This window comes from Fukomys damarensis, unplaced genomic scaffold (genome assembly GCF_012274545.1).
Source record: "Fukomys damarensis isolate Sample0158 unplaced genomic scaffold, DMR_v1.0_HiC HiC_scaffold_39, whole genome shotgun sequence".
In the NCBI taxonomy this organism is placed as follows: domain Eukaryota; kingdom Metazoa; phylum Chordata; class Mammalia; order Rodentia; family Bathyergidae; genus Fukomys; species Fukomys damarensis.
In genome coordinates, this window is record NW_022900951.1 from 108,750,797 (window position 1) to 108,762,374 (window position 11,578).

Below are 11,578 nucleotides of genomic sequence, written 5' to 3' on the forward strand. Positions count from 1 at the left end.
TATGAGAATTCAAGGGACTCAATATCCAAAGCTACCTTAAAAGAAACACAGTTGGAGAATTTACACATGCCTATTTCAAAACTTACAATAAACATATTAATAAAAAGGGGTACACATATAGATACACAATCAAGTTGAGTGTTCAGAAATACTCTCATTTTGACAGTGTATTTTCAACATGGCTATCAACACAGCTCAAAAGGAAAGCAATATTTCACTAAATGGTGCTGGAATACTCTTGCTCACATGCACAAGAATGAAGTTGGGTTCCTATGTTTTAATATATACTAAAATTAACTCAAAATTGATCAAAGACCTAAATATAAGAGTTAAAACTGTAAAACTCCTAGAAAAAACATAGAAGTAAATTTTCATGATCTTGAACTAACTATTTCTGATGTCCGCACCAGAAGCATAAGCAACAACAACAACAACAAAAGAATAGTCAAAATAAGTGTTGCTGAAATGAAAAATATTTGTGCTTCAAAAGAACAGCATTAAGAAAGAGACAATCTGACCAGGGATTTAGCTTAGTGGTGCTGCCAGCTGCCTCGCAAGTGCAAGGTCCTGAGTTCGATGCCCTGTACCAAAGATAAATAAATAATTTTTAAAAAGAAAGAGACAACTTACAGAATGACAAAATGTGCGCTAATCATATATCTGATAAGAGTCATGGAAATAGGAGAGTAAAACCTTGACAGTAAAAGATAATTACATATTATGGAAATCCCACAAAGCCCACAGGACTAACGTGCACAGGCAGGCTCCTTTCAGGAAAATAAGTGGGGACAGAGGGGACTGTGGGCTTAAGGAAGCTAACTGGGGCAGGTGGACAGATGCAAGTGGAGAGGAAATGGTGACAAGAAGGTTGGGCTAGAATAACAGGATAAATAAAGCAAGAAACTGGGTCTGGGGACATAGGAGGAGCAAGCTGAGGAGAACCCAACATGAGCAGCAGTTACAGCTCCCCAAACTGGAAGGGTGGTCAGAGATTGCAGGGGCAGATAGGTTAGCCTACGGACAACTGCACTGATGGGGAGTTGTGGTATTGAGAAGGTTGGCCTCTCGATTTTGCCCTGCTTCAGAATTCCTAGCTGCCATTTCTGGACTTGCTGTATCTGTTTCAGAGTGAGATACAGGTAGAGAAGATGCCTGATGATCTGAAGGAGTCTAGTATAAATCCGTTTCCTCATCGGATACAATAGGAGTTTCAGTAGTCAAAACCCTTGCCTGTGAGCACTCCTGGCTTGTAAAACATATTTCCTTCTGCCTAGATGCTGTTTTAAAGTAACATAATCCCCAGAGGAGAAAGCCTATTTAGAGAGCAATTTCAGAAATAAACTGGATTTTTATCACTACAAATATATTTTATTTATTTTCTTCCTCATTGAGTTTATTGGTACATTTTAGGTACACAGTACAGTTACATTCATCATTGGGATCCTGTACCTTTACATGACAGGTCTGGGTTCTCATTTTTTCCCCATGTCCCTGCCCTCCCTTCACCCCCTCCTCCCTTCGCCATTTACAAACACTTTATTTCCATCTTTTCATTTTCTCACATTTTTTTTCTTTTCCCTTATTACCTTTCCCATACCCTTCCCACTTTCCCTACACTTTTAGCCCTTTTCTTTCCATTTCACAATGTCAGTTATCTCATTAGGATCCTGTATACTATTACAGTTTATTCTCACCAGAGAAACTATTCGGTATTTACAAATGTGTGACTTATTTGTTTCACTTAGGAGTTTATCCTCAATATGTATCCATTTTCCTATGAATGAATCTAATTTCTCATTCTTTATGGCTGAATAGTATTCCATTTTATAGAAAAACCACATCTTCTTTTTCCAGTTTATAACTGATGGGCAAATGCGCTGTTTCCAGGTTGTAGCTATTACAAACTGTGCTAATTTCTCATTCTTTGTGGCTGAGTATATTCCATCTTATAGAAAAACCACAGTTTGTAATAGCTGAAACTTGGAAAGAGCCCAACGACCCATCAACTGGACGTTGGATAAAGACAATGTGGTTTTCTTTTGTGGTCTTATAAAATGGAGTACTACTCAGTCATAAAGAATGAAAAATTAGAGACATTTATAGCTCATGGATGCACATCGAGGCAATACTCTTAAGTGAAATAAATAGGACACACATGTGTAAATACCAAATAGTTTCTCTGGTGTGAGAAATTTAAAGTGTAAATAAGAACTAAAAGGTATAATAGATAATGTGAAATAGGAAGAAAAGGCCCATAAGGGAAAGGGAAAATGGGAGGAGTAGGTGAAAGGAAAGAAGGGAATGGAATTAGTATGAGAAAAGGAAAAAATGGAAACAAAGTCTTTGTAATTAGGGAGGGGTAGAGGGGTTGAAGGGAGAGCAGGGGAATGGGGAAAAATAAGAACCAAGATAGATTATTTAAAGGAACAAATTTCCAATGATGAATGTTATGTTGTATACCTAAAATGTACCAATAAAATTAATAATAAAAAATTGACACAGGAATCTCTTTTTATTTACTAACTTACTTCTGCCATCTGCAACAGTGTAGGTTCTGACATGTCTTAGAGCCCCCCAAAATATTTGTTGTGCAAATGAATGTATCACACCTTACAGATAGTTTCACATACATTTGATAGTTCTATGAAGTCTACAACTATCTTATCATCCTGTTCATTTGGGAGACTGAAACGCTGACATTCCTCCTCCTTTTTCCTCAACAACCTTTCCAAGCTTACAACTATAATGCCCAGCTCCTTATCTGAAAGCAGACATCTGATTCTAGGTAGTGCATAGAGGAGTATAGACAGATTAAAACAAAAAAGGAGTTGGGTGTAGTGGCTCATATCTGGGATCACAGCAGTCTGGGAGATTGAGGTGGGAGGATCACAAGTTTGAGGCCAGTTTGGGCAATGAAGTGAAGCAAGACCCTGTCCAGGTAGATAAACAGATGATAGATAGATAGATAGATAGATAGATAGATAGATAGATAGATAGATAGATAGATAGGGCTAGGGTGTAGCTCACTGTGAAGGCAGTCGGCTCAATCCCCAGTACCACACAAGAAAGCAAAGAAGGGAGAGAGAGAGAGAGAGAGAGGGAGAGAGAGTGAGTCAGGGAGGGAGGGAGGCAAGAGAGAATGAACATAAAAAGGAAGTTTATTTTCTGTTCTGGTGAAGGAAAATAAAATCAAATGATCAGGAATGATAACACAACACAACACAGCTGCAAATATTTGCGGAAGGAACTAGGTACTGGCCTTCCTACTCTTAGAGAAAGTGTGACAGTTGGGCAGGAAGGCTTTTACATAATCAGTGACAAACTGGATGAAGTATTCTACAAAATTATCTTTGAAGAGTTCTCCAGAAAACTGAAAGTGATTAATGTTAACTATCCCATGGGTGTGGTCACCAGGATCAGCCTTACTCTCAAAGATTTAACAAACCTTTCCTGGGAAAGAAAAGCAACAAGAGTACTTCCTGTTACTTCTTGGGAGGAAGGGTCCACAGGGAAGAGAAGGTTTGCCAGTGATATGTTAGAATTCAAGAGCTATTTCCATGGTTTGTGAGGACCATACATTTGAACTTGGGATGCAGTTAATGTAATAGAAAAAACATGGGTATTGGGGCTAGCTGAGGCATTTGGCGCTGTCTTTTCACTTATTCTTTTCTCTTAAGGATATTGTGAAGGGGATAAAGAAAGAGTGCCTTTTGGTAACTCAAAGGAGCAGAGTTTCATGGGCTAAAATAATGGAGATGGCCTGAGATGATTTCTTATTTAGATGGAGAAAGAATGAGGTTTGTTCTGGGAGAGTGCAATGATCTATGTGAAAGCAAACTATTTCAAATCAATTTCGTGGTATCCAGTAATGCTTCAAAGACCGTAAACCAGTGCCATTATTGCTTGAAAGGATCAGGCAGAGACGTTCAGTGGTATCAGAAGGGAGGTGTAAGAGTTGGGCTATCTGAGCATTAACAGGGACTGCTAAAAGCCCCTTCACAGGAGCCCCTGCTCACCAACAGGGCAATGTAATTAGATGTGTGTGAATTAAAGAAAATAAAAGGCTTTCAAACTAGTCCTATAAATGGGGAGGGAAGCAGGAGGTGAAGGGAGGGCAGGGACAAGGGGAACAAATGAGAACCAAGACCTGGCATGTGAAGGTACAGGATCCCAGTAATGAATGTAACTGTACTGTATACCTAGAATGTACCAATAAACTCAATTTTTCAAAAGCATCAAAAGGGAGCGCTATATCACCCTTGAATGCCTGCTGTTATATTTCGCCAAGGTCCTTAGACCTTTTGTCATGCTTATGAGTAACAGAAAAGAATTTCAGCTTGCCTTTCACATCACTGAGGTCACAAACCTTCATCTAAAGGGTGCCAAGGTAGAACTTCATAAAGCAGGTCTCGACTTCTCACTGAGCTTCTGTGACTATATTCACAGAAATATCAACTATAAAGCAGTCCATACTGTAGGATAGACACATCCGGCAGTTGAATGTGATAGAATATATGAGAGATACAACATATACATGGAAATATTGAGTCTTGGGGACCATTCTCATGGTATACGGCCACAAATAACAAGTATTCAAAGCCAAGGTTCAATTTTCTTTGATAGGAAGCAGAATGGGTACATGGACAGATTCAGAATTTGAGGTTGTTAAACCCCAAGTTTGAATCTCAGCACCTCTACCCTGTTAGTTACGTGATTGGTACTCCAGATTCTTTACCTAACAATGTTGACATAGTTTGACATAAGTTTAAAATTTGTTTGGGGGGGTCTAAATGAATCAATATTTGTAAAGAGTCTGACATATAGTAGGTGTTCCACAAATATTAACTCATTCGTATATTCAATCAACAACATTCATTGAGCTCGTGCTAGGCATTGGTAATCACAGTGCAAGGCACTGGGACTATAGACAAATTGGAATGTTCATTTGTTCCTTTTGGGGGTGGGTACCAGGGCTTGAACTTGGGACCTTCCACTTGCAGGGCAGGCAGCAGCACCTCTGAGCTAACTCCCTGGCTCTGGAATATCCATTAAGGAGATCACAAGTCAAAGAGACCCAGAAACAGACAGTTAGGATTCAGTTTGGAAATATTCCGCTATAAAGTCGTGCATAAGGTGTTGTGAAGGATCTAGAGTAGGTTAGGGAAGGCTTCCTGAAGCACCTGATAACTTTAATGGTTAATTAGGAGCTCTTCAAAGTGAAAGGGAGGACAAAGACACTCCATGCAATGAGAAGTAACCTGAGTAAAGGCCCCGAGGTGGGAACAGCGAGTCTGCAGCATGTGCGGGGCATGGCCAGCGTTTGGATATTCAGTGGGCATAGTGTATGAGCGAGGGAGTTGCTGGGAGTGAGAAGAGAAATACACACGGGGAAAGTATTGGAAGGCCCTCTTTTCCTCTCCTCTTACCTTCTTAGGAACTCCAGAACATGCAGTGAGTGCAGCCAAAGGAGCCTTCTGCTATTGCTTTCTGGGCTGTTTATGTGTTATTCTGAGACCACCTACCTCTACTGCCTCTTGGTAATTGGAGGTACCACAATGTGCGGAAAAAGAAACAATTCTTTTACTTTTTTCCTTTCACAGATCTAGAAGCCTTAGACCCCACCTGTAGGTTCGCATCAAAGTCGTGTTTTAGTAAAAAGCGTGCGTTCTAGTTTCGGACAGACCTAAGTTTTAAATTTTACTAATGTATTATTCATGTTGCTATGTGTGACAAGTTACTTAACTTTCAGGCCTTAGCTTTCCAGCTATAAAATGGCTTTCATAAAATGATACAACTAAAGCACGTATCACGGGAACATAAAAATCCAGTACATGAATATGCTGTTTAAATTTTCTGAACACTATCAACCAAAATCGTCACAGAGTGCAATGACTCTAACCAGCTTTCCAAGTATTTTCTGGCCCTCTTCTACCACCACTTTGATTTCATACCCATCTGTAGGATAAGTTTCTGTATCATGTCATGTGACCATAACGACTAAGAATATAATAGACAAATGGAAGCTATTTTTTCTCCCTTCTTCTCCAGACAAATCCATTATAAAGGAAGAACATGTGGGGAGCCATTGAAATTAGTTCACGCATTATCAAAGCAGATGATGGTCTTGTTTTCTAGAGCTTGTACCTACATAAGATATTAAAATGTCCAGGCATGACTGATCATCTAACTAGGAGGCAAACTGTAGGATTCATGTTTTTGTACGAATGTGCTTGGAGGGTTAAATCTGACTTTAAAATAATATCAAGGAATCCTATGTATCTTATTCATTTACAATTCTTTAGACTCAATTTAAAATAATGTGGAAAAGTCATAGCTGAGAACCGCCTGGCTACATGGTAAACATACAGTTACCATTTTGGCAGGCAATTCCAATCCTAGGCAAATGAAAACACATGTCCACACAAAAACTTGTACATAAATGTTCACAGGAGTCAGATGTGATATCCAGAAGGAAGTAAAAGCCTAAATTCCCTGCAGGTGATGAGTGGACAAGCCAAATGTGGGGTAATGGAATATAATGGAATATTATCCAGCCATAAAGATGGAAGTACTGATGTATGCTACACCGTGAATGAAGCTGGAAGAACCTGTGCTAAGTTAAAGAAGGCAGACACAGAAGAAAGAATATTATATAATTTCATTTACATAAAATATTCAGCTAGGCCCATATACAGAGAGAAAATCCAGGTTTATGGTGCCAGGAGTTAAGAGAAGAAAGTGGGAATTTTGAGCTCAGTGGATGTGGTTTTTCGCAGGAGGGAGAGGGTTGTTGAAAAGATTCTGAAATGTTCTAGATAGTGGCAATAATTTCATTTCTCAACGGATTATACTGAAAGGAATGGTGTTACACACCATGAAGGACTGAACCATATTTTATGTACTTCGTATGCACGCTATTATGTATCAATAAAGCTGTTAGCACCTTCCATATTTATAAGTATCTTGGAATTGCACCTTCCATATGTATAACTATCTTGGAATTGAGAAAGTGTATTCTGCTCCTGAGCAGTTCTTTTCTCTATCACTGCTGCTTACTGTGCATGGGGACATAACAAAGCCAGTCGAAGGAAGTGGAAATCCTACCCTGGTTACATATCTGGAAACAGCAGAAGCGACTGCTTCCGCCAGCCATGGTAGCACACAGCTGTAGCCCTAGTTAGTCAGGAGGCAGAGGCGCAAAGATTATTGTGTTGTAGAGCCATCAGGGCAATTTTCTGAGACCTTGTCTCACAATTTATCAAAACAAAAGGTAAAAAGGGCTGCAGATGTAGCTCAGTGGTAGGGCACTTACCTAGTAGGTCCAAAGGCTCTGGGTTCCATCCCCAATACTGCAAAACAAAAAAATCACTGTGCTTCATTTTCAAAGGACTTTCAGAATAAGTTTCTCACTGCTTTTCCTTACCAGAGAATTAATTTCTCCATAGACCGGAGTGCTACCCCACCCCCAATATAGTACTCTGCCTCAATTATACCTTTGCTTACTTACATCTGTTGCCATGACCTCCCATTACTTTAGCAGTTAAATATTCCGGTCGCTCTTCCTCTCTTGAAAATTTGAGGAATTTCAGATTGCTTTCAGTTTAAACTTTAACCAATTCCTAAATGAGTGTAAGTAAAAGGGATGTACTTTAATGTTAAGTGAGAAGCTGGGAGTCTCGATGATCTATTCCAGGTAAGCAAACACCATTTCAAACTGGGAGTTAGAAATGAAAAGGTTTTTCTCACAAAGTGAAATCACAGAAAGGTATGCCAGAGCAGGTTAGGATTGAGAATACATGAATACAGTAAATAAAAGGAGAAAAGTTCTTGGTGGGTCCTTGAAATGGCAAATTAAACAAAGTCCTGAGGCCTGAGAACATTCTCTCCCCTTTGATGAAAAGAATACATTTCGGTGTTCTTCAGGACACGATTCAACAGCCCACAGGTAATTTATCCATAGATAATTTATCAGCCAATATAGCTTGTCAGATGATAAATTGTACAAGCTCTAAGTAAACTATTATAGGAAGGAAACGAAGCAAAGTCTAACATTTTAAAAACTGTGCTGCCAGTTTACAGATGACACAATTTGACAATTGAGCTGTCTCATGGCTGTGTCCTGTGTAGCACCTCAGAGGATTAACAGCACACTTCTAACCTTAATCAAGCCCTTCTGTAGGGGGTCGTTACTTAGGACATTATTCCATATACTGACCTGAACTAGAACCACTGCTTGAAAGCTCTGTTATTTCCAGATAAAACCCAATAAATTCATGTTAAGAAGAGATCTTCACAGGCACAGAATTTAAGGGTAGAGGATTTTTTTGCTCCATTATGCTACTGTTTTTGAGCTAGCACAGCCCATGCCTAAGAGGTAAGGCTTAACGGTTTGTAACTCACACATGAAGTAATCCTCAGGGCCTGGAAAGAAACTCACAAACAGGTCCAAAACACCTAAGGAAGTACAATGGCTTCTAGGAACTCCCCAGGTTAGTTCTGTGAATATTTTGAACAGGGAGATAAGGCAAGGGGAAAGCAAGGAATGTGCAAGACCAAATAGTTGTTTTGGCATACAGAAGGCCAAAGGTCTTATTTCAAGAAACCAGTAGGGTCAACAGGAACGAACTAGAGAGACTGACACTTGTTTTTGCTCACTTGAAGCCACTGGGCTCCCTCTGTCAACCCAGAATAGAATCCTGGAGAGCAGTCAATTTCTGTTCAGTTCATTGCTGCTTCCCTAACATATGGTGTATAGGAAGGATTCTATAGGTTCTTTTTTTAAAATTGAGTTTATTGGTACATTCTAGGTATAGAGTACAGTTACATTCATTACTGGGATCTTGGACCTTTACATGACAGGTCTGGGTTCTCATTTTTTCCCCTTGTCCCTGCCCTCCCTTCACTCACTCCTCCCCTCCCCATCTACAAACACTTTATTTTCATTTTCTCATATTTTTCTCTTTTCCCTTATTACCTTTCCCCTTCCCTTCCCACTTTCCCTACACCTTTAGCCCTTTTCTTCCTATTTCACATTGCCAAACTATAGGTTCTTTTAATGCTTAATGTATCAGCAAAATAGAAGCTTGAGAAGAGTTGGGAGTTGAGGAAGCTGAACTATGCATGTGCAGGGGTAGTTCATTTGCAACTCTTTAATGGACTCACTCTTGTTTGCACACTTAAATATACCAGACGAGCCTTAAAATGCAGATTCAGGATCTCACTTCCCCCAGGAAATCTGATTTAATTGCCCCAGAGTGGGCTTAGCCATGGGTGCCTTTTTCCAGACCTCCGGGTGATCTTAGTATGTGGCTGGCGTTGAGACCCACTGCCCTAAGGTAACACTTGAAGAATTCCACCCACTGAGAATTGTGACTCACACATAGTAGTATGACAGAGACTTGGATTTTTGTGTCACTTAGGGTTTCCTTGGTCCTACTTCCAGGCGATCCTGCATCAGAGAGCTTGGCAAGACACTCGAGCCAAGAAACTACATTTGTAGTAAGGACATAATTCTAATGCAATAGATTGGAAGACTGGGCCTTCCAAAACAGTACTGTAGATCCATTCCCTTTGTCATATGAAGGCATCAGGCTAGTTTGAGACAAAACCAAGTAAATGGCTTGGAGGAGGTCTCTGCTTTAGTGGAACTGTAAGACACAAGAGGATGATTCATTTCTCTAATGAATGATTCCAAAGTGCCGAATTTATACCTGCCTGGGCTTTTCTTAACACCAGATGACTATGAAAAGCAGGCAAAAAGCAACCACTTTTTCCTTCTACCATGTCATTGGTCCCATTAAGGCAATCACCTCACTCAGTTTTAATCCCTTGGAGGGGCATCGCAATGAACACATTTGTTTCCTTTCTACCCAGCAGCCTTGCAAAATGCAGTATTCTCATTTTGAAAGATGGAGGGATTGAGGCAGAAACTGACCCTAAGGCAGTGGCTAGATTCGATTGGGAAAATTCAAAGTTTGATTTGATTTGTGTCAAAAGCACTTTAACATTTCTGACCTAATTTTATCCTTACTAATTCCTTTATGAAGCAAGGTAGGGGCAGGTGTCATTCTCTTCTGAGCTGACCTTATCTTTGGGCAAAGGAGACAGGCAACCATTGATGAGATCTGAAGGGAACCTAAAATCCCCTCTGCCAATACACCTCTCCAATCTGTGATGCCTCAAGTTCCACCTTGAGCAACTATTCCTTAGGGTAAGGTTTGTCCACTCTTTTCTCAGGCAGATACCATGGCAATAGGTTGTGTGTTCTTGGGTATTTTTGCAATGAGCTCTTCCTTGCTAGGGAACAGAATTGGCAGAGAGGGAGCCCTGAGATCCAAGAAAAAGGGGGGTAACACCCAGAAGAATTGGAGGCCCCCCAAAGAGGTGAGTATGACAAGTGGATGTTTTAGCTCAGCTTCATCTAATTTCCATGTTGCCTGGAGCAGATCCTGATCTCCAACTGATCGATGATTGAGAAAATGTCAAGACTTGAGCAGAAATAAATTGCCCTATAATTCAGATGTCGTTGATCTATACCAACCTTCCCATTTAAATATCTCAACAATTGGGCACTTTAAAATTTTTCAGAAAAAGAGTTTGGGTTTTTTAGTCCATTTTCTGCTATTATAACAGAATACTTGAAATGGCTTATTTACAAACAAAAAACAAAAAAATGAGGTTTGCTTACCTCACAAATCTGGAGGCAGGGAAGTTCAAGATCAAGAGGCTGCATCTGGTAAGGACTTCATGCTGCACCATAATATGGCAAATAGTATCATGCAGTGGGAGAATGTGCAAGATCTCTGAGCAGTTGTGAGTAGAAGGAAGGATGGGGACAAAGGAATCAGGGCAATGTTTAACACCCCACTCTTGCAAGAAATAATCCATTCCCACAAAAACTCATTCAGTCCCAGGAGAAAGACATTAATCCCACTTAACCTAATCACCTCTTAAAGACTTAATCACCTCTTTAAAACCCCATCTTTCAGCACTACTACATTGGCAACCAAATTTCAATATGAGTTGAAACCACTTTCAAGTCATAGCACTGAGTGATATTGAATTTCACTTTTGACATACGGAAGGCACCTTATTTACCTCACTGGAGAAGGAAAGCTTTTCTCCCGAAATTTCTTCCATTCTGTGTTAAAGATTCCATCCATCTTTACTTTCTAGAATCTCTTCCCCTTGTCACTTGTGCCCCATACACCCCATGAAAAAAGAGGGTGTCCAAGATATGATCTTAAGAGATGTTAGAAGGATATTGGATAGAACCAATCAGAGAAAGCTAGATTTAGGATCCAAAGATCAGGTAGGCTCTAGAGTGTGTACATTTTGGTTACAGGGGATGTTCATGAGGAGATATGAGATCACAAGGCTGGTTTAAATGCATTCTTTCCCAGAGCTCAAGGTAAACCACGGAAGAAAAGGCTTACATGCAGAGTAACTGGAAGGTCAAGGTCCAAAAAGAATGATATTTTTATAGGAAAGGCTATTGCAGGTAGGCAAATGCCTTGCTGTAACTAACAGAGATAAGATTACCAAACTCTTCAAAGATAGGTAGGTAAACATGTTAGCT